This window comes from Lactuca virosa, chromosome 8 (assembly GCF_052849685.1).
Source record: "Lactuca virosa cultivar CGN04683 chromosome 8, Lactuca_virosa_CGN04683_v6, whole genome shotgun sequence".
NCBI classification, from domain to species: Eukaryota; Viridiplantae; Streptophyta; class Magnoliopsida; order Asterales; family Asteraceae; genus Lactuca; species Lactuca virosa.
Genome location: NC_136433.1, coordinates 251,093,448 through 251,115,208, shown reverse-complemented (window position 1 = coordinate 251,115,208; position 21,761 = coordinate 251,093,448). Strand labels below are relative to the sequence as shown.

General features: G+C 34.0%; 1 pseudogene; it reads left to right on the top strand.

Annotated features, from left to right (window-relative positions):
• The first annotated feature begins 20,572 nt into the window (after positions 1-20,572).
• On the top strand, positions 20,573-21,538 carry LOC145133684 (dirigent protein 22 pseudogene; annotated as a pseudogene).
• Positions 21,539-21,761: the final 223 nt, after the last annotated feature.

Sequence of the window (21,761 nt, the reverse complement as noted above, 5' to 3'; positions counted from 1 at the left end):
TGATTTTATATTTTTGATAGTGCTCTACTCTATTTGTTTATTTGTTCATGAGGTTTTTAATGTATGACTTTTTATCTATTATATTCACTTTAAATTACCCACGTATATAAAGAACATTTACTCCATGTATAAATACAAATAAAATACCAAACACACACAAAAGTTACATACATCACCACATACAATGACACATGTTAAGTCCAAAAATTGTGTTTAGCCTCCATTCCCTTATGATACTTATTTACATCAACCACAATGACAAGAAAATATAACACAATGCACATAACCCATGAAGAACCAAACTGTCAAAGCGTACCACAAACAACCAAAACAATCGATCAATAATCCCATATTTTTTATGATGTTAACAAATTCATACCCCACAAAGCGGGGTTCCTCATTAATATAATACCTAAAATTAGCCTATTATTTATAGATTAATAAAACCTGAGAAATTAAATATTTTTCTATATTTTTTTTTCTATTTATTATTATATCCACTTTAAATGTTGATGTGTCACATTTAATTTAATTAATAATATTTTAGTATACCTTTTATTATTTAACATGTTTATATATATAGAAGGATAATACGAACAAAATATATGAAAATATTTAAATTCTCATAAAAATTATATATAAATTTAGTGGATAAAACTTATATATAAATGATATTAGTAGTTAACGCCAATGATTCTTACATTCTTCTACTAGGTGTAAGACCCCATGTATTATATGAGTTAATTAAAAAATTTAAATATAAAGGTTTAAATATTTAAGAACTTTGGATTTATAAGAAAATAATAAAAATAATGAATTATTAGAATTGATTTTTTTATCTTTTAAATTTAAATAAATAAACAAAATAAACTAATGAGCTTTAACTTAAGAATTTTGAAATAAAAAGATAAGTTCATTAATGAAATTGATATTCATTTATTACTAAATTTATTATAATTATTACATTAAAGTATTATGTGAAATTTATTAAAATAGAATAACCCATAAAACGACATCTGAAAAAGAAATTAATTCAAAATAACCACAAAATGATATTTGACAAATTAAATGAGAGTGTGACATGCTTTCATTTATTAGAGTAGATTTGACCGTTCAATGATTTATATGAAAATAAGTTGGTTATTTATTAATCCAGTTAAAATAGTTTTAGTAAAAGAATTTAGGCAAAAAGATACAATGGTACATATATGAAAGACATGAGATCGTTATGAATACACATCAATACTCCCATTAAATATAAATCAACAACTTTATAATACTCCCAACTCCCAAGAAATATAAATCAATAATTTTATGGTTATCATACTTGCTCCAAAATAAAATAATTAACGTTAACTTAAATTAGTGGAGCAAGATAAATAAAATGATGTGAAAGTGGTGCGATAGATTCAATCTTAAATTTGTAATAGATTTTATGATAACTGGAGTGTAAAACAGAACAAGGCAAATGTACCGAATCCTATTATTATATATTGTTGGTAAGAACGAATGTCGAACTCTACTGTAACGGAGTAAATTAGTATTAAAAAATATAATTATTAAATCAAGTTAAATACGATAAAACGAAAAGGGAAAATTTGCATTTAAACTAAGAAACATACAAAACGAAACAAATATAAAAAATAGAATGGTAAGAGATAACACAAAGGTACTTCTAATTATATTTGATTACAACCTTCAAATGTGGTTGATTATATGTCGTGCAATGGATATTATTTGATCTTCATTGATTTTTAAGTTGATTCATTTCCTAGGTCCGTTCATAAATCCTACTGAATTTAAGGACTTTAACTCAATGGTCATGATATTAATTATCCCTAAAATCAGTAATTAGTTCGTATCATTCAAGATTTAATCTGGTGATTAATCTAAAGGTCATGATAATTAATTGATGCATAGAATGGTAATCTAATGCAAGCTTACACGTCAAAATTTAGTACTTTATAAGTCTAACCCTAAAATTTGGTCCATCTCTGGTTATAACTGCCAATGGTCATGGTCAACTATGATTCAAGTCACACAATCAGATTGATCATCTAAACTGCAATAGTTCAGCCATAGGCAACACAAAACAAGCTTTTTTTGGAAAGGGAACTTCCCTAACGAGGGTTTCCGGGCCAGCTTTCGCGCACCGACTAATCCCCCGCTGCAAACATAAAGCTTTAGTACATAAGGATCTTTGATCAAACAAGCAAGATAAAATACACAACTATTAACATCCAAATAGCAACCAACAATATAATGAAAGATTCTTCTACATCTAAACATAAGCAAAGGGTTTTCAAGCCCTAATAAGAAACATTAGCATAAAGAATTCAGAATAGAGTGCTAAATATATACAGCAAAGCAAACCAAAAAAATTTCCTCATGATTATTCTTTTGAACTATCAAATTCATATTCCTTGTCATTCGTCTAACCTTCAAACCACCTTCTGGATTCTTAAAATAATAGCTCTCTAGTATCCCTCTACTGATTGATAATTAAGTTAAAGGGTTGAGGATTATTTATAGCCTTCTGGTTAACTCGAAAAAGGCATCATGCACAACTAAAGGATGCTTTGCGCTTATCGATTGACTTTGAGGGTTTTGATTGTCATATGTGGACACGTCACACATGGCGTTTGGATGCATCGTGCATTCTATTCTCAACACTTTTCTGCTCATTTTGAATCTGGTCAAGTTTCTTGCCTTTTTGCTCCTTTTTGTTCACTTTTCTTCCAACAAGGTATTTATCTCTAAAATCGCAAGTATGAATATTATAAGTACATTTTATCTATAAACATATAAAATTAAAACATAAATGAATATGATATCACCTAAATTATATGTAGAAAATAAATGATGTCCCTACACTTGGACTTTGTTTCTACTCAAGCAAACTATAATTAATTCATGCCAAAATCTCAATTCAACTTTAGCATTGCTATGTCAAAGCATTATTTTCCAATATTATGCAAAATAGTTCAATTAAAGGTCACCAGTTATACTTAGCATCATATGCATATATGTGTTCTAAACCTATGAACTTTCCAGCCCTGAAATACTCACATCCCTCACAAATGTTCACTACTAAATTTTGAACAATGCTCACTTTTGCATCCCCTCGAAATAGACCCTTCAAAAATTCCCCAGCTTCAAGGTATGTTTGTCAAATTCTTAAGATTCCTAGACTCAAAAGAAAAACCTAAAACTCTATGACTTTTTTCCTCTCTTTTTTATTTCTCTATTCTTTTCCTCGTTCTTTTATTTATTTATTTATTTAACTTATTTATTTCTTGTTTTTCCTCACTTTTTCCACTCTTTTTTGTTACTTTTTTATTACTTTTTTAGCAAGCAACTCACTTTTTTGTTCTCTTTTTTTTTCTCTCAGAACTATAACAAAAATATAATTAATAACGAAATGGAGTCCATGACTTTTGATGAAACTTATATACAGAGTAATTCCTCAATGTGATCCTAGACAACATGTGTGAGGTGGAATGGATGAAACATCTCTTGGAGGACCAAAACCGAGTTTCAAAGGCTACAAACTGACTCCAAACCTAACCTATAGAGAACTAAGATAAATAATAGTAAGTAACAAAAACTTCAAAATTTAAATTCAACTTATATTGGCTAATGAATCGGTCACATGATTAATGACTAAAATTAAATTTTAAGGGGTTTATTTTAGCAAACAATGTAAAATATGTTGTATCACTCAAACTACGCAAGTGACTATTTTAGCTCATGATTTCCCCGAAACATAGAAAAACACATATACACTTAGACATAAATACTAAACAAAAGCTTAATTAGGAATCATTTCAAAACATTCTATATAATACTAATAAACTCATCTCTACTACAACAATGTTAAAAGAAAGAAAAACATTGGCCCAAAAATTCAACTAGCATGCAATTTCCTTGATCGAACCCATTTGTAACGTCCCAAAAATAAGACCCAAAAATTTCATTTTTAATTTAATAAAATCAATATACAAAAAACATCATCATCAAAATCCAGATAAAACAAATGTATCAACATCATATCATATCAGAGTAAATCACAAAAAGCGGAACGAGGTGGTGTGTGCTCTACAATCATCCCGGGCTCTTTCCTTTGGAACCTGAAGTACCTGAAACATAAACTGAAAACCGTAAGCACAAAGTTTAGTAAGTTCCCCAAAATACCATATAACATACATACACAGATAAACACATAATGGGCCCCGCCCGACATCGAGCCCCACTCGGTATACAGATTTGTCAGTCATTGGGCCCCGCCCGGCATACATAAAAACACATAAACATATAAACACATAACACATGTAATAATCACGAAGATACATAACATACAAAATGGTCATCGGGCCCCGCCCGGTAAGCATACGAGTACATAACACTTGTAAGAGTCATGCAGACATCTAGCATCCTAACATAATCAACAAGGGTCGACATTGGTGCCTTAGACCTGCTAAACGCAGTGAGGAAACTCACCTCAGATTGCTGAATCTCACATATATATCTCTGACTGCTGGCCTGCTAAAATCCCCGCGCTATAATCACAAAATAACATCCAATTAGTATTTGGATCCCAACTCACATTAAGAGTCCAAACTAGGATAAAAGTCCTTTTTACCCTTTCCCTAACTTGGCTCAAGGCCAAAGGCCCAATCCACTTATCCTAAAGCCCAAATTCCAAAATAATCACCCAAATCCCAATTATGGCCCAATTTTCCAAATTGGGCTCAAACCCCCTTAATGGGCCTTCAACCAAGATCCAATAACATAACCTTAGCCCAAAATAAAATTTTGATGGCCCAACAAGGCCCTAATAATCTAGAATCCAAACAAGGCCCAACACCATGAGCCCAACCTTCTGAAGCCTAACTGTTGAGTACATGGGGCGTACTCAGCTCGTACGCTAAGCGTACTCGCATTGAGGCTTGTATGCGCGGTGTACCATCTTTTACGCCCATCGTACTCATCAGCTTGACCAACCTTCTTCATTCAGCACTTATCCAGTTAAGACTTCGACCCAAAACCTAGACCTAACTTCCCTAATGTGGTTTATCACGTAATGTTGCCAACGTTATGTACATGCATGGCTTAATGGGGCTTTAGAGCTCAAAAGAGCTTAATAAATGACTTAACACGTGCATGAGACCAAAACTACCATTATGCTTAGGAAACCCTTAATATGTATAGATCTACAAGAATAAGATCCATAAACGTCCTTAGCTCACAAACCAACCAAAAATGGACCAAAATAGTCCAAAAACAAGCCAAGAAGTAGATCTAAGTAAAGAGTTGACAAGTTATAAGCTTTATACCTCCCAAGCCATGAAATGGAGGGGTAAAATCTCTAAGCTCCCCTCCACAAGATGAATCTTCAACCTTCTCTTTCCTCTTCAAAATGAACAAAACACACCTAAAAATGCTTCACAAGGGCACCAAGGCAACACACAAGGCTAATGGATGGAATTAGGGTTTTAACGGTAAGAAGGCTGAGTAAACATGTCCAAAAGAGGCCATCAGAAGGATTATATAGGGTGCAAACCGTCAAATTAGGTTTTCAAATTTGCCCACGTACGACGTGCGTACTCCTCATACGCCCAACGTACGTGGATGAACTCCACGTCCATGCAAGGCTAGCATACCACCTGGTACACCCCGCGTACTAGCTTAGGGGTCAAAATGCAAAGTTTTTAAATAGGAAGGGTCAAGTTGAAACATACCTAGCTTGAGTGTTACAATTCTCTCCCACTTGAATCAGAATTCGTCCTCGAAGTCCGCTGCTCCAAACAACTCTAGGTAGTGACCCCTCATCTAATCTTCCGGCTCCCAAGTCCATTCTGAACTCTTGCGGTGCTACCATTGCACCTTCACCAACTCAACAACCTTGTTCCTCAAGGTTTTCGTCTTCCGATCTCAAATCGCCACCGGTCACTCAATGTAATTTCGGCGGTCATCCACCTGAATATCCTCTAATAGAACCACTGTGGAATCATCCACTAAACACTTCTGCAGCTGAGAGACATGAAACGTGCTGTGAATTTGGCTGAGATCATCAGGAAGATCTAGGCGATAAGCAACCCGGCCCACCCGGGCCAAAACCTTGAAAGGATCAATATACCTGGGGCATAGCTTTCCCTTCTTCCTGAATCTGATGAAACCTTTCCAATGTGACACCTTTAGGAGAACCATATCCCCTACTTGGAACTCTAAGTATGACCGGCGTATGTCGGCATAACTCTTCTTCCAAATTTGAGTTGTCTGGAGCCTACTTCGAACCTGCTGAATCAACTCAGTGGTTTTGAGAACCACCTCAGTACTCCGCATAACCTGCTGACCGACCTCGCCCCAACAAATTGGGGTCCTGTATTTCCTCCCGTAGAGCATCTCAAAAGGAGATCGATCAATACTGGTGTGATAGCTGTTGTTATACAAAAACTCCGCTAACAGAAGATATGTATCCCAACTCCCACCAAAGTTAAAACGCACGCTTACAACATATCCTCAAAGAGTCCCAATGTTTCTGGGAGAATCTCTTTAATGATACAGTTGTTTCTCAACACACGAAGTTTTCCAAAATGACATTGGATGTCTTTAGGATAGGTTTTGTCATTGGTTGGGAAGTGAAAGCTTCTGTCAAGTGGGAAATAGGGATGTTCGACATCAAATCAAGGTGGAGATTTCTCTCCAGTGTTGTATCCAATTGACCATCCCCAATTGTAAGTATTGTCTACAGAACCATTATTGACTATGTTTTCAATTGCTTCGGTTTCATTAAAGTGTTTTTCTCTTAACTTGTTTAAACGTACAATTTCAGCTCAAGCTAGATCCCGTTGATTGAAAGTAATATCTAACTGGGTTTTACTAAGCAAACTAACATCCTTTTCTAGTTTCGGATCTCATCTATGGGTTTGTTATAATCTGAAAGGACGTTAACACACGTTTGAGTGAGTTTTTCTAGATGTGGCTCAAATTCATGCATGTTATAGTTGTTTTACTGAATCATAAATTTTACCTGTTCAACGATGTTGATGTTCCCTTCCTTTGCCATGAAGTGGTAGTTTTTCTTCAGCTCTTCAGTTTTCTCATTTTTCCTTGCGACTAGACACAACTTGCATTATTTCCTCTTATGGTCATTGTCCTCATCTTCATCACCCGAAGACCATACTTGATGGTTTCTTCTGACCTATGCTACAAATGCGTTCTCAATAGCACTTTCCTTGTCTTCAGCTTCTTGAGCCATTCTCAGATAGAATTCTTTATCTTTGATAACATTGCATTTACAGTCTCTTTCAAGTGATTTTCTTTGTGACACTTATGGAATATAAAGACTCCTTCCTTCTTCTCTTCGGTGTTATCTGTGGTGTCAGCGGATTTGTTTCTTTAGTGCTTCAGTGGAGTTTTTGAGCATTACTGGTGTGTTCTGAGACTATGGTTGGTATGGTGGATTTCTAGGATATCTGGAGGACTGAGGATAGTGTTGATGAGATTTTTTTTGAGGATTGTAGTTGCAGTTAAAATGAGGTCTGATGTACTACTTATTTTTATGATAGTTAGGTGGAGAGAGCCTGTTGAACTGTTGACTAACTAGAGCTAATGCATGTTGAAAGGCACCTTCGTCATCAGGTTGTGTCTCTGGTTCATATGACTGCAGTGTGTCATCATATGGGGTTTTGTATGATGACTCTCCGGTATGATTATATTGAAGAGATCGGTTGGCAGACTGCGGTGAGTGCGCAACCAAGGCAAGTGGTCCGCCTAGATCCATACAATCCTTCATCACCGTAGACTCTTGAGCTTGTAATTCACTGTATAGTTTGTACAACGATAGAGTTTTGATATTGTTGTCTCCTTGAACTATCATTTTGCCATGGTCCATTGCTTTCCTAAGCCATTCAGGAACTGCAGATTTGTTTCATGATCACTTCGAGTGATGCCTGCATTTGAGAGTTTGGCGACGATGAGGTTGAATACTTTGAAGGAGTCATCAATACTTTCACCAGGAAGAGCTTTGAAGCTGTTGAACTCATTCAGGGCAGTGGTCAGCTTCTTTTCTTGAGCTTGTGTAACACCCACAGATTCGGGCTAGTCAATTTAGAGACAATAAGCGTCAAAAATGATTTTTTAATAGAAGATTATTTAGAATAAATAATCTTAACCAAGTTATAGTATACGTCACAAGGGTTCCGTACATATAAAGAATGCCGAAATCTGAGTTATAACGAAGAAGTTATGACCCGTCGAAGTTTTACGGCAAAACCGACACGACATTGGGAATCGTAAAAAGTGAATTTACGATAAAATACTTTCTAGCCTTAGCGATCTAAACAAAAGTCTTAGTATATGTTAAACCGAGAGTGTGCATAAAAAGAACGTCCAAATCTGACTTCGTATGAGGAAGTTATGATTTTTCTAAGATTTAGCATAATAGTGAACAACCCGAAATTTGAATTTTAGATCGGTCGATTTTTAACCAAAAAAGTCTAAACGAGAAATGAAGATATCGTTAATAGGAGTCAACAATAAAAAGACAGTCGAAAACGGAGCTCGTATGAGAAAGATATGGACGAAACTTGGTCCCTACTCTTCGAGCGCGATAAATTCGATACAGGTTTGTAAATCTGAGATAAAATGAGAATTAGCTGACGACGTCTAAATGAAAGTTGTAGTACTCGTAAATACCAATGCGTGGATATAAAGAACGTCAAAAATGGAGTTCGTATGAACGAGTTATAATTTTTAATAGCACATTTACGTATTAAAATAAAGCGTAAATCATATATACGTCTACACATATATACATATGTATATATCATTAGAAAGGTATCGATGATGCGGTCATTATAAGACTAATGTTGAGTACTTTCGACATTAGTCTAGTACAAATATCATTAAATCTATTTAAAATAGTATTATAAATGGGTGTTTAGTCATTTATATAATTATAAGGTCATTAAGTAACTATGGAGGATAGTTTTTGAAAATTCAATCACTATAAATAAGAGCCTCTAGCTCTCATATTTCTTGTACCATTCTCTTGATTCAAGAGTCTTTCTCTTCTTATCCCCCGAGCATTTCGGTCCCTTGTGATTCGACTTCTCTTTCTGTAGTTTTAGTATAGTAAGGTAAGCGTTGAAGCGCTACAAGAATCTTTCTTAGAAAGATTCAGCGACGAAGTTCTGCCCCTGCAGAGCCCGACTCCTAGCAAAAAACCCCCTTGTAAGTAAGTTATACTTACCCTTTTTTAAATATAACTTATATTTAAAATTAGTATTGTTATTATGAACTTATAATAAATATTTGAGCTATTATTATGACTTATATAAGTGTCGTTATAGTATCTTTTTAACTACTCGCGGTACGGAGAATCTGGTTTAAAGGGCCGCATAGGGTTGTTGGATTTCAGAAGTGCTATATGCCAAAATGGTCCTGCCCTCCGGTGTTTTATGTCTGGCCCCTGTCTGTACATAATGGTTGGAAATATTGTTTAAACGCTTATATAATAATAATAATGCTAAGACTAATAATTAGTCACGGTAAATATTAGACTAAAATCTAGTGGTAATAATACTAGGTTAATTTCGTCGAAGGAAATTATATTGTTAAGAAGCGAAGTGCTGTCCGAGTTTGGAATCATCACTTTAACAAGTGAGTGCATAGTTACTTTCATCTTACACATAGATATGAAGTATTTTATATAAATTACGTGCTATGTGTGCATATAACCTGTATACTTGCTATCTATGCTGGATGAACGATTTTATACATGTTTTAAATAATTTAAACTGTATATGTATTTTATATCTACGAATATGTTGGGTAAAACATGGGTAGATGAATGATGATAGATGAAAGATGATATGAGTGAACATTGGCAGCTATAGACTTAGTGCCTAACAAATAACATCGGCAGTTATGGACTTAGTGCCTATCGAATAAACATTGATAGCTATGGACTTAGTACCTGTTAGATAAACGTTGGTAGCTATGGACTTAGTACCTGTTAAATAAACGTTGGTAGCTATGGATTTAGTACCTGTTAGGTGAACACTGGTAGCTATGTATTTTGTACCCGATGAATGAACTTTAGCAGCTATGGAATTAGTGCTTTACGAACAAGCATTGGCAGCTATGGACTTAGTGCCTATCATATAAACCCTGGAAGCAATGGGCTTTGAAATGAATGAATGCAGGATAGATGAATCTTAGGGTAGATCCTTAAGAGTAAGGAAGATAATGGGGATGGGTAATTGGGTTGATTGTTTGATGTTTAAACATAATAATTAAATTATTGTGGGTTGAAGACCCTATGTACTCACCAGGTTTCCCAACCTGACCCACTCAAGCTTATTTGTATCACATGTGTCGATATGAAGCTACTTTACACTGAGGGATTTAAAAGAGATGTAGCTCACTAGTGTAAATGAATGTAAGATCTGTTTATGCTTATGTTTTTGTATTGATGATGACATCCCAAATGTTTTAAAATGGATAAAAATACATTTCTTCGGAAATGCTTTGATAACGTATTTATCATGTTTTTCTGGGAACAAATTCCACAACGTTTTTATTAAAAGAGGTACTCTGATTTTTATAAAGCATAAACAAAATCGGTCTTTACTAGGCGTGAAAATGGGCATGTCACAGTTAGTATCAGAGCATTAGTTTAAGAGAACTAGGAATAAGGATTTATTTCTAGACTTAAACTTAGAATGCTAAGCGATGATCGTGAGGAGCGTGTCTAATATATTTTAGGAAGTACACCTGAACAGACACGTGCACTAGCTCATTTAGGGAAGATGTCTAAATTGCTTTTATGTGCTAAATGATTTGTGATGCTTTATGATGCTATCGTTTGATCAGATCTATGGTCTGTTGCCGACCGGATTTGGAAACTTTATGTGTTCAGATTTCTAAACGTTTAATTACGATATTAGAACTGCATGTAATTTTTCGAAGTAATAAAGAGGAATACGCATCTAAACCTTCCTCTATCTATATTCTCGTCTTGACACACCAAACGACTGCTTTGGTGTGCAAAACATCATGGTGAAGACTCGTAGTGAATTTAGTAAATGGAGGAAATGAGAAGGCTTACGATACTGAGTGGTACCTATCGAAAGATATCGTAAGAGTGATATCTTGCCTTTAGAACGCGTCTAAGAAATAATACGTCTAGTACGGGAGAAGTACACTTTCGATTAGCATAAAGAAAGATTTTTGGTATAATCCATGAAGTTATCCCATCGTCTGACATTTCAATTACCAACCGAGTTGAAGCAGAATTGATGATTGAAGATACGCATGGAAGAAGTCCTAGTAGAGTGTAGGGAAAATTATATGATTGTTTGGACACATTTGTATGTGTTAAAATTGCTTTTGTGATAATGACTTGGAGAACTGCGAGACAATACTTGGGACGAGTATGAGTATGTGTGAAAGGTAGTAGAGGCCTATACTCCCGGAAGCACAGGACTCGCACTTGGATCAGGGAAAGTCACAAGGTTACCAAGGCGCTGGTAATTGATTATGTTTTTTTCATGCCTGTCGTTACCATCGTTTCGGTAATGACTAAGAAGATGATTATTTTTCCGACCCTAGTGATCATATCATGTCGAGTCCGACTAAGATGAGTATGTTACATGGTTCAGAGAACCAAGATCGATGTAGCATCTGACTTAAGTCAGAAGATTGAAGTGAAAGATAATCGAAGCGATCAATAGAAGTATCACAAATGTTGTTAAGGTTAGAAGCTTGTACCTAGAAGTGCTACATGCTAGAATGTGATTATATCACATTAGAACATGAAGGAAGGTTTATTCCGCTCTGGAAATTGACTCTAAAAGACCTGAGTCTAGGTCTGTTACGGTAATCGAAGCAAATACTGTTTTCGGAGGAGCAAGAGTATCCAATACGGAATCGAGATTGTGATTCGAAGGTCATGATTGGAAGACTAACGTGAGATAGAGAGTGGGTGCACGATCGAGTATTGCTTGCAGTGAATAAGTCTAAGAGATAGATACTGATTCGAAGGAATATAGAAGTTACGATTATTACCTAGGATGAAGATATAACGTATGGAGTCATTATACAAGCCCTGTTTTGTTGATGATTTCGGGACGTAATCATCCTAAGGGGGAGATAATTGTAACGTCCGCAGATTCGGGCTAGTCAATTTAGAGACAATAAGCGTTAAAAATGACTTTTTAATAGAAGATTATTTAGAATAAATAATTTTAACCAAGTTATAGTATATGTCACAAGGGTTCCGTACATATAAAGAACGCCGAAATCCGAGTTATAACGAAGAAGTTATGACCCGTCGAAGTTTTACGGCAAAACCGACACGACACTGGGAATCGTAAAACGTGAATTTACGATAAAATACTTTCTAGCCTTAGCGATCTAAACGAAATTCTTAGTATATGTTAAACAGAGAGTGTGCATAAAAAGAACGTCCAAATCTGACTTCGTATGAGGAAGTTATGATTTTTCTAAGATTTAGCATAATAGTGAACAGCCCGAAATTCGAATTTTAGATCGGTCGATTTTTAACCAAAAAATTCTAAACGAGAAATGAAGATATCGTTAATAGGAGTTCAACAATAAAAAGACAGTCGAAAACGGAGCTTGTATGCGAAAGATATGGACGAAACTTGGTCCCTACTCTTCGAGCGCGATAAATTCGATACAGATTTGTAAATCTGAGATAGAATGAGAATTAGATGACGACGTCTAAATGAAAGTTGTAGTACTCGTAAATACCAACGCGTGGATATAAAGAACGTCAAAAATGGAGTTCGTATGAACGAGTTATAATTTTTAATAGCACATTTACGTATTAAAATAAAGCGTAAATCATATATACGTCTACACATATATACATATGTATATATCATTAGAAAGGTATCGATGATGCGGTCATTATAAGACTAATGTTGAGTACTTTCGACATTAGTCTAGTACAAATATCATTAAATCTATTTAAAATAGTATTATAAATGGGTGTTTAGTCATTTATATAATTATAAGGTCATTAAGTAACTATGGAGGATAGTTTTTGAAAATTCAATCACTATAAATAAGAGCCTCTAGCTCTCATATTTCTTGCACCATTCTCTTGATTCAAGAGTCTTTCTCTTCTTATCTCCCGAGCATTTCGGTCCCTTGTGATTCGACTTCTCTTTCTGTAGTTTTAGTATAGTAAGGTAAGCGTTGAAGCGCTACAAGAATCTTTCTTAGAAAGATTCAGCGACGAAGTTCTGCCCCCGCAGAGCCCGACTCCTAGCAAAAAACCCCCTTATAAGGAAGTTATACTTACCCTATTTTAAATATAGCTTATATTTAAAATTAGTATTGTTATTATGAACTTATAATAAATATTTGGGCTATTATTATGACTTATATAAGTGTCGTTATAATATCTTTTTAACTACTCACGGTACGGGGAATCTGGTTTAAAGGGTCGCATATGGTTGTTGGATTTCAGAAGTGTTATATGCCAAAATGGTCCTGCCCTCCGATGTTTTATGTCTGGCCCCTGTCTGTACATAATGGTTGGGAAATATTGTTTAAACGCTTATATAATAATAATAATGCTAAGACTAATAATTAGTCATGGTAAATATTAGACTAAAATCTAGTGGTAATAATACTAGGTAAATTTCGTCGAAGGAAATTATATTGTTAAGAAGCGAAGTGCTGTCCGAGTTTGGAATCATCACTTTAACAAGTGAGTGCATAGTTACTTTCATCTTACACATAGATATGAAGTATTTTATATAAATTACGTGCTATGTGTGCATATAACCTATATACTTGCTATCTATGCTGGATGAACGATTTTATATGTATTTTATATCTACGAATATGTTGGGTAAAACATGGGTAGATGAATGATGAGAGATGAAAGATGATATGAGTGAACATTGACAACTATAGACTTAGTGCCTAACAAATAACATCGGCAGTTATGGACTTAGTGCCTATCGAATAAACATTGGTAGCTATGGACTTAGTTCCTGTTAGATAAACGTTGGTAGCTATGGACTTAGTACCTGTTAAATAAACGTTGGTAGCTATGGATTTAGTACCTTTTAGCTGAACACTGGTAGCTATGGATTTAGTACCTGATGAATGAACTTTAGCAGCTATGGAATTAGTGCTTTACGAACAAGCATTGGCAGCTATGGACTTAGTGCCTATTATATAAACCCTGGAAGCAATGGGCTTCGAAATGAACGAATGCAGGATAGATGATTCTTAGGGTAGATCCTTAAGAGTAAGGAAGATAATGAGGATGGGTAATTGGGTTGATTGTTTGATGTTTAAACATAATAATTAAATTATTGTGGGTTGAAAACCCTATGTACTCACCAGGTTTCCCAACCTGACCCACTCAAGCTTATTTGTATCATAGGTGTCGATATGAAGCTACTTTACATCGAGGGATTTAAAAGAGATGTAGATCACTAGTGTAAATGAATGTAATATCTGTTTATGCTTATGTTTCTGTATTGACGATGACATCCCAAATGTTTTAAAATGGATAAAAATACATTTCTTCGAAAATGATTTGATAATGTATTTATCATGTTTTTCTGGGAACAAATTCCGCAACGTTTTTATAAAAAAGGTACTCTGATTTTTATAAAACATAAATAAAATCGGTCTTTTCTGGGCGTGAAAATGGGGATGTCACAGCTTGCTCTATTCCTTCATAAAGATTTTTAAGAACATCCAAAATTTCTTTTGCTGATTTCCAGTTAATAATAAGATAGAAACTGTCTGGAGGAACTCCAGAGGAGATTTCATAGAAAGCAATTTCATCTTTCTCCATCTTCTCAATGTCATCATTGGTAGGTCTGGTCATGGCATCTTGACTGCCACCCAAGTCTGGTTTGAAATCCATCAGTGACAATGGGAGTAAGGACATGTACATGTGGTCCTTTTTCCATAGATCTCCAAACTTTCTTACGAATTCTTCTTAAATATCTTTCCATAGGTTGAGACCAGTGATGATATTCACTTGCAACAAGTATTAAAGCTCGATTAGAACCTCTAACACTGTTAGATGTATTTAGAGAGTAAGCTTATACCATATTTCTTTAGATTTTGAAAAATATGTGCTAAGTGGTATAGAAATCCTTTTAAATATGAGTTTTTTTAAAAAACACGATTTAAGTTTTTTAAAGAAAATTAAAAAAACAACCACTATGGCTCTGCTACAAATTGTTGAGAGAAGAACTTAGTTTTAGAGATTGATTTGCGGAAATGTAAGTTAATCTCAATGGATTTTTCATAAGCTCAACAATAAAGAAATATGGGGAATGTTAAAAGGATATATAGCAACAAGATTAATCAGTTTGCATAAGCAAGTAAGAATACTTAGTTGAATCGTAACAAGGTTTGCATTCAAACACAAGTTAGTAAATGATGAACAACATAAGCAAGAGATAATGAAGATAATGAAGATTTGTATATAAAGAGTAATACAATGAAAGTTTTGGAAGTGGTGATTGTGGGGTAAATAGATCGATCAACATGATCATCTATTTATAGTAAAACTGAGTACACGATAAACAATAAAATATTTCTAAGTCAGGTGGCCATGCATGCCACGGTTAGACCGACAAAAATCATCTAACACACAATGTCAAAAAAGGTGAACTTAGGTTTCTAACTCTTCAGCGTACAAAAGACAAAATGTAATCTCCTTCGGGTCAACACCCTTCACTCCGATATTCCATGTCTTCAGTGTTGATCTTTAAATTCTTTGCAACTGATCCTCAAACAAACGCTTTACCACAACAATCAAAATAGGTCTTCGGTACTTCAACACATATTTATAGTTGCTGAGGGTCACTTCATGTTTCAACAAATGTTAAGTCACATATTTGATTAGCAATTGAACAACTCAATTGGTAGAAATAATGACTGAATTGTTTAAAAGAGATATCTTGAGTTTATTAGAAGGCAAACCTTGACTCAAAAAGCATGAAATGACTTTCTTAATGAAAGTTAATACAAGATCCCATTCCTAAAACAATGATAAACATAGTTCAATAATAAGACAATAATCCACACACACACACACACATATATATATATATATATATATATATATATATATATATATATATATATATATATATATCATAAGACAAATATAATACCTTGAATTCAACACAAGTCTTGGAGGGTTCTTAGAAGGATCACTTTCAGGATATTTCTTGACCTAGGACGTTTGGTTGTGAGATTGAACTGAGCACCGAGCTTTATTGTAGTTGTTCGACAGATAGTACCAAAGAAGGAGAGAGGGAGAGGGAGATAGATAGAGAGAGAGAGAGAGAGAGAGAGAGAGAGAGAGATGAATATAAATGCAAATACATCGCTTCTAATTTCGTCTCCCTTCTCAATCTAAGATACGAACCCTAAACCGGGGAAAAAAGAAAATCACAAAAATTACCTGAAATCAAAATCAAATCTATACCTGTTAGAGGGGGAGAGGGACGAGAAGAGACGGTGACGGTTGGATGCAATGGAGGTGGATGAGGGGCGGAGACCCCTTATCGATTTTATCAAGACTGATGAAAGATGGAAAGAGAGTTGAGTGTAACTTAGAACATGAGACAGGGTTTTCTAACTTTATGGGATTTTGTTTTCCCGTTGCTATCTATTAATGAAGAAAAGGATGCGCGTTATATAAAAATTATAAAACAATAGTTAGTTTTAGGACACACAAAAATGTGTGACCAAAATTCTTCAAAGTTTATAATAAATGACATTTTTTATGACACCAACTCCTGAATGTCCTAAATCTATTGCGTGTCATAGTTTGCGTGTCATTAAAGGTCTTTATTCTAGTAGTGGGGGAAATTTTTATTTAAACTAACTTAAACTAATAAACAAAATATAAGAAAATTAATATGGAAAACTAATTGAAGGTACGAGATAAGTGAAGGTATTTTTATTTATACTTGATTAGATGATTCAAATATGGTTGATTTCTATGTCATCCATGGATACTAATTACTTGTTATTTACAAATTCCTAAATTGATTGGTTCTCATGGTTCGTTCACAAATCATAATGATTCTAAGGACTTTTTAAACTCAACGATCATGATTTTTAAAATCAATAACTACTTCGTATCATGTAATACTTAACAAGTTGATTAATCCTAGGGATCATGCTAATTAATTGGTACACAGAATGGTCATATAATGCAATTTTACACATAAAAGTCTAGTAATTTACCACATAAGGATCTTTCATCAAACAAGCAAGATAAAATAAACAAGTATTAACATCCAAAGTTTAAAAAACCTCATAGATGGTCCATGTTTAAAATACCTCATACATGGTCCATGTTGCTTCAAAACTTGTAACAAATAGTCCTATTGTTTCAAAACTTTTAACAAGTAGTCCCTCAACCACATAAAAAGACTTATTTACCATTTTTAATATACTTTTTAATTTTCCTTACTTCAATTTATTTTAAAACAAAAAGAAAAATAAATAACTTGGGCCCACATCTCTCTCTCTCTCTCTCTAAGACTTCGACTTCATAAAGATCCCCCAAATCTCAAATCTATACCCACCTGGTAACTTGATTAAAATTGGCTTCGCAAAACCTAAAAAATCCTAGAAATCTGTATCCAAAATTAATTTAATAACAACCAAATTCAGCATCAATATTTTCTTATACATCATTCTCGATCGTATTCTCCTTCTACTTTGTATATATACCCAACTATTGATATGAAAGATATACACAACTATTGCCGACATTCGAATCATTTAAGGACATTGTTATCAAATCTCAGGTTCAATCAAGTACTTAATCGACAAGCAGCAGAGCATCAAGCTTGCTTACAAGGAATTAGAAATAATTTGTCTCCGCCAAAGGAGCACCATTAGAGGAATTCGATTGGGTTTTGGAGAAGTATAGTGCGTTTTCGGTGATAGAGGTCAAGAAGAGCATGTCGTCAGCAGTGCTGGTAGATACTGGTGGTTCTGCGGAGGCGTATTCGACAATGTTGGTGCCAAATGTTGAGGATAACAATAGGTATGTTGCGAGGATGATTATTACAAGATCAAGTCAGATAATTAAAGAGATTTTGTAGTGTGAGATGTACTTGTGGATCGATGAAAATAGGGAAACGAGTTCTTGAAGAAGAGGACAAAACCTGGTTCAAAATATGAAGTTAGTCCAACAAATTTGAAAAGAGTGAAGAGGTGTCATCTTGTTTTCATCTACTTTTTATTTTTACCCATTGAATTCTTTCTAATTCCATATCTATTTAATATGATTCAGTGAGGTCACCTGGATATTTAACCATAGTCCCGATGGTTGTATTTAGTTGACGGTGTCATTGACAATAAGAATTGTTGAAGACCCATAAAAAACCAGACTTCACGATTAGATGCATTGGGTTATTGGAAGGAAGATAGATAGTTACAAGCAAGATTATGATTAAGATTAAGATTAATATGAAGTTAGTTACAAAAGACTCTGGATAGGTCATCAAGGGTGAAATCGATAGGAAACCATCATTTTACAGGGACTCTGTTTACATTGTAGGTCTTTTCCCCCTTATCAAAAGTTGAAGTAATGGCAGAAGAATTCTAGAGATTGAGATTTAGGGGGTGTTTGGCAAAGCTTAAAAAATGATCTTGTTGACTTATTACCGATTTGATACCGGTATAAGTCAAAAAAAGGGTTTGGGTAAAAAACAACTTATAGTTGTTGGTAACCTCTAATAAGTCAAAAAGTGATAAGTAACCTACCCTTTACTTATTAAAAACTCCTTATTTCATCAAATAAGTTATAAGTCAAAAAGTCATAAGTCTTTTTAAATAAGCTTTGCTAAACACCCTCTTAGAAAGCAGGTCCCGACTTTATCTTTAATGCATTGTACATTTCCTCTTTTTTGATCAAGAAGCAGATGTATTCGTATCTTGTGTGTGCGTGTATGTGTGTGTGTGAGAGAGAGAGAGAGATGTGGGTCCAAATTATTTATTTTCTTTTTCCATTTTTTAAAAAATAGTTTAAAATAAAATATATATTAAAAAGGGTAAATGAATCTTTTTATATGAGGGAATGACTATTTGTTAAAAGTTTTGAAATTATAGTGTCCATCTACAAATTTTTTTAAACTTAGAAACTATATCCCAGATTTCTGGAAACTACAAAGACCAATTACGAGGTTTTGTCTAAAAAGTATTAACCAATCAATAATGGTTCGATTTTGGTTTTCAAGGAAAACCGACCCAATAATAATCGAATAGATTTAGTTTCAATAAAAAAAACATATAAAAAAATCATAATATTATATATGTGTAAGTAATTAATAATTTGAGGAAATAACTTGTTGAATAAATACTCATGCAACCTTTGTGGGTCTCCCTGTCTCTTTCTAATCTAGATTTGTCATAGTCCAAATACAAAAACAAAACGAGGGCTTCTTTCTTTTTGTAGTTTTAATGTAACAAAAGTCAGAAGTCAAACAAGCCGCCGAAGACCAAATCCAAGGATATGCCGAAGGATTTTTTTCTAAGCGTTTTAATGTTTTTGACGTTTTAGTTTTTAATAACCAGATGTTGTCAATGTTGGCATTTTGCTTTATTTTTTATGAGTTTTGTTGTTTTAATAGTAAATGGTATTTTTGGGTTGATATCATCTCTAATAAATGATTTTTTTTATTTTTTATTTATTTATTTATTTATTTTGTCTTTGTTACATTCTCATTCAATTTGTCAAATTGTCATTTTATGGTTATTTTGAATTTATTTTTTTCCACATGTCATTTTATAAGTTTATTTATTTTATTAAATTCTATGTAATATTTTAATGTAATAATTGCAATAAATGTAACAATAAATGGATATTAATTTTATTAATAAACTTGCTTTTTAATTTCAAAATTCCCAAAATTAAAGTTCATTATTTTCTTTTTTTTATTTAAATTATTTGTTTAAATTTAAAAGATAAAAAACATTTACATTATAATAATTCGTTATTTTTCTTATTTTTTATAAATTCAAAGTTCTAAAATATTTTGACCTTTATATTTAATTTTTTTTAAATTAACCAATATAATACATGTGTCTCACAACTAGTATATAATATAAAGCTTTCAAAATCGAACTCTAGCAACTATTATGATCATTCAATAGTGTAAATGATAAAACCGACTAAACCTTTAACCGAAACCGAAATTAACTGTCATCTAATGGTTAAGAAAATGTATTATCAAATATTTTGGCTATCGTTTGGTTTTAGCTACTAACCGATCCAAACGACACCATTCGCCCTATAATTTAGAGATGGAAGAGAAGGAAGTAAAAAAAAATCTCCTCGTTTACATCTAGTTCCTTTCGCCCACAAAACACATGTTCTAGAACATACTACTCCCCACAATTCCACAGACAAAACTACAGTATTCAAAATCCAACCCATTTCTCTTTTAAAAAAGGAATAGTATTCAACAATGGCGTTGTCTCATTATAAATGCGACCCTCTGCTTGCTTCTATAAGGAAACAAGTTTCTGTCCTTCTTTCTCTTAAGTTTCGATCTTTTCATTCCTAAGAAGTTTGCTTGCAGGAATAGGATTAAAGATTCAAGTTTACATCTTTTACCTTTCGAAGACCCCATTTTTAACTCCAAATCTCCTTCAATCCCAAATTTCTTGTTCAGAAACAAAGAATCCAGTCCCTAAATTTTTGAGTATTTAGATTTCTGATAAAATGAAGAAAGAGCATGTCATGTTGATGCTATGCACAATTGTGATAGCAATCCCATTGGTTCAAAGCGTTTCTGAAGGGCCAAAAGCAGTGGAAAACTGGTTCAAGGAGCTCTCACTCAAAAAACAAAAGTCTACAAACCTACATTTTTATTTTCATGACACCATCGCCGGACCAAGTCAAACTGCTTATCAAGTATTCGACTCAAACATCACCTCAACCAGCATGAGCCAATTTGGTCTTGGCTTCATGTTTGACAACCCTCTAACCGTTGATCCAGAAGCAAGCTCCATGAGGATCGGTAGGGGCCAAGGGCTATTTGGATCAGCATCCTTGGAAGTACCACGGTTTCTTATGAACATGAACTTTGTCTTCACAGAAGGTGCTTTCAACGGTAGCACCCTACAGATTCTTGGCACGAACCCTATCTTGAGTCAGGTTCGTGAAATGTCTGTTGTTGGTGGTACTGGCGTTTTCCGACTAGCTCGTGGGATTGCCACTGCTCAGCCATATTTCCGTAATGATACGGCGACTATTCTTGAATTTGATCTTGTCGTGCTTCATTATTAAGCTTGTTGGTGTTAAAGTATAAGTTAAACCTGTCAGTTATTTGTACATGGATTCTAAATCGTTGCGTTGTTTATGAAGCATTTTAATAATTAATTGCCATGACTGTTACATGGCAGTTACATATCATTAGTATAAATATGTAAGAAACAATCGTGTGTACGCTTGATGCAATAAAAAAAAAGTTTAGATCATAAATCTTCTTCTGCCATGTTGAATCACTACTATACTCAATAAACTTATATCTGGGCAACTCAAGAAACTGGTATCAGAGCAAGGTGTCATCACATAGAAGGGCAACCACACTCAATGGTAAAAATTATCACCATTCGAGTATGTCGGGTTTGAGAAGAGATGAAAGTTTTTGAAATCAATGTTGAATCTTTTTGATGAATCGTGTGATCAATTTCCTAATTAAAGGACGGAG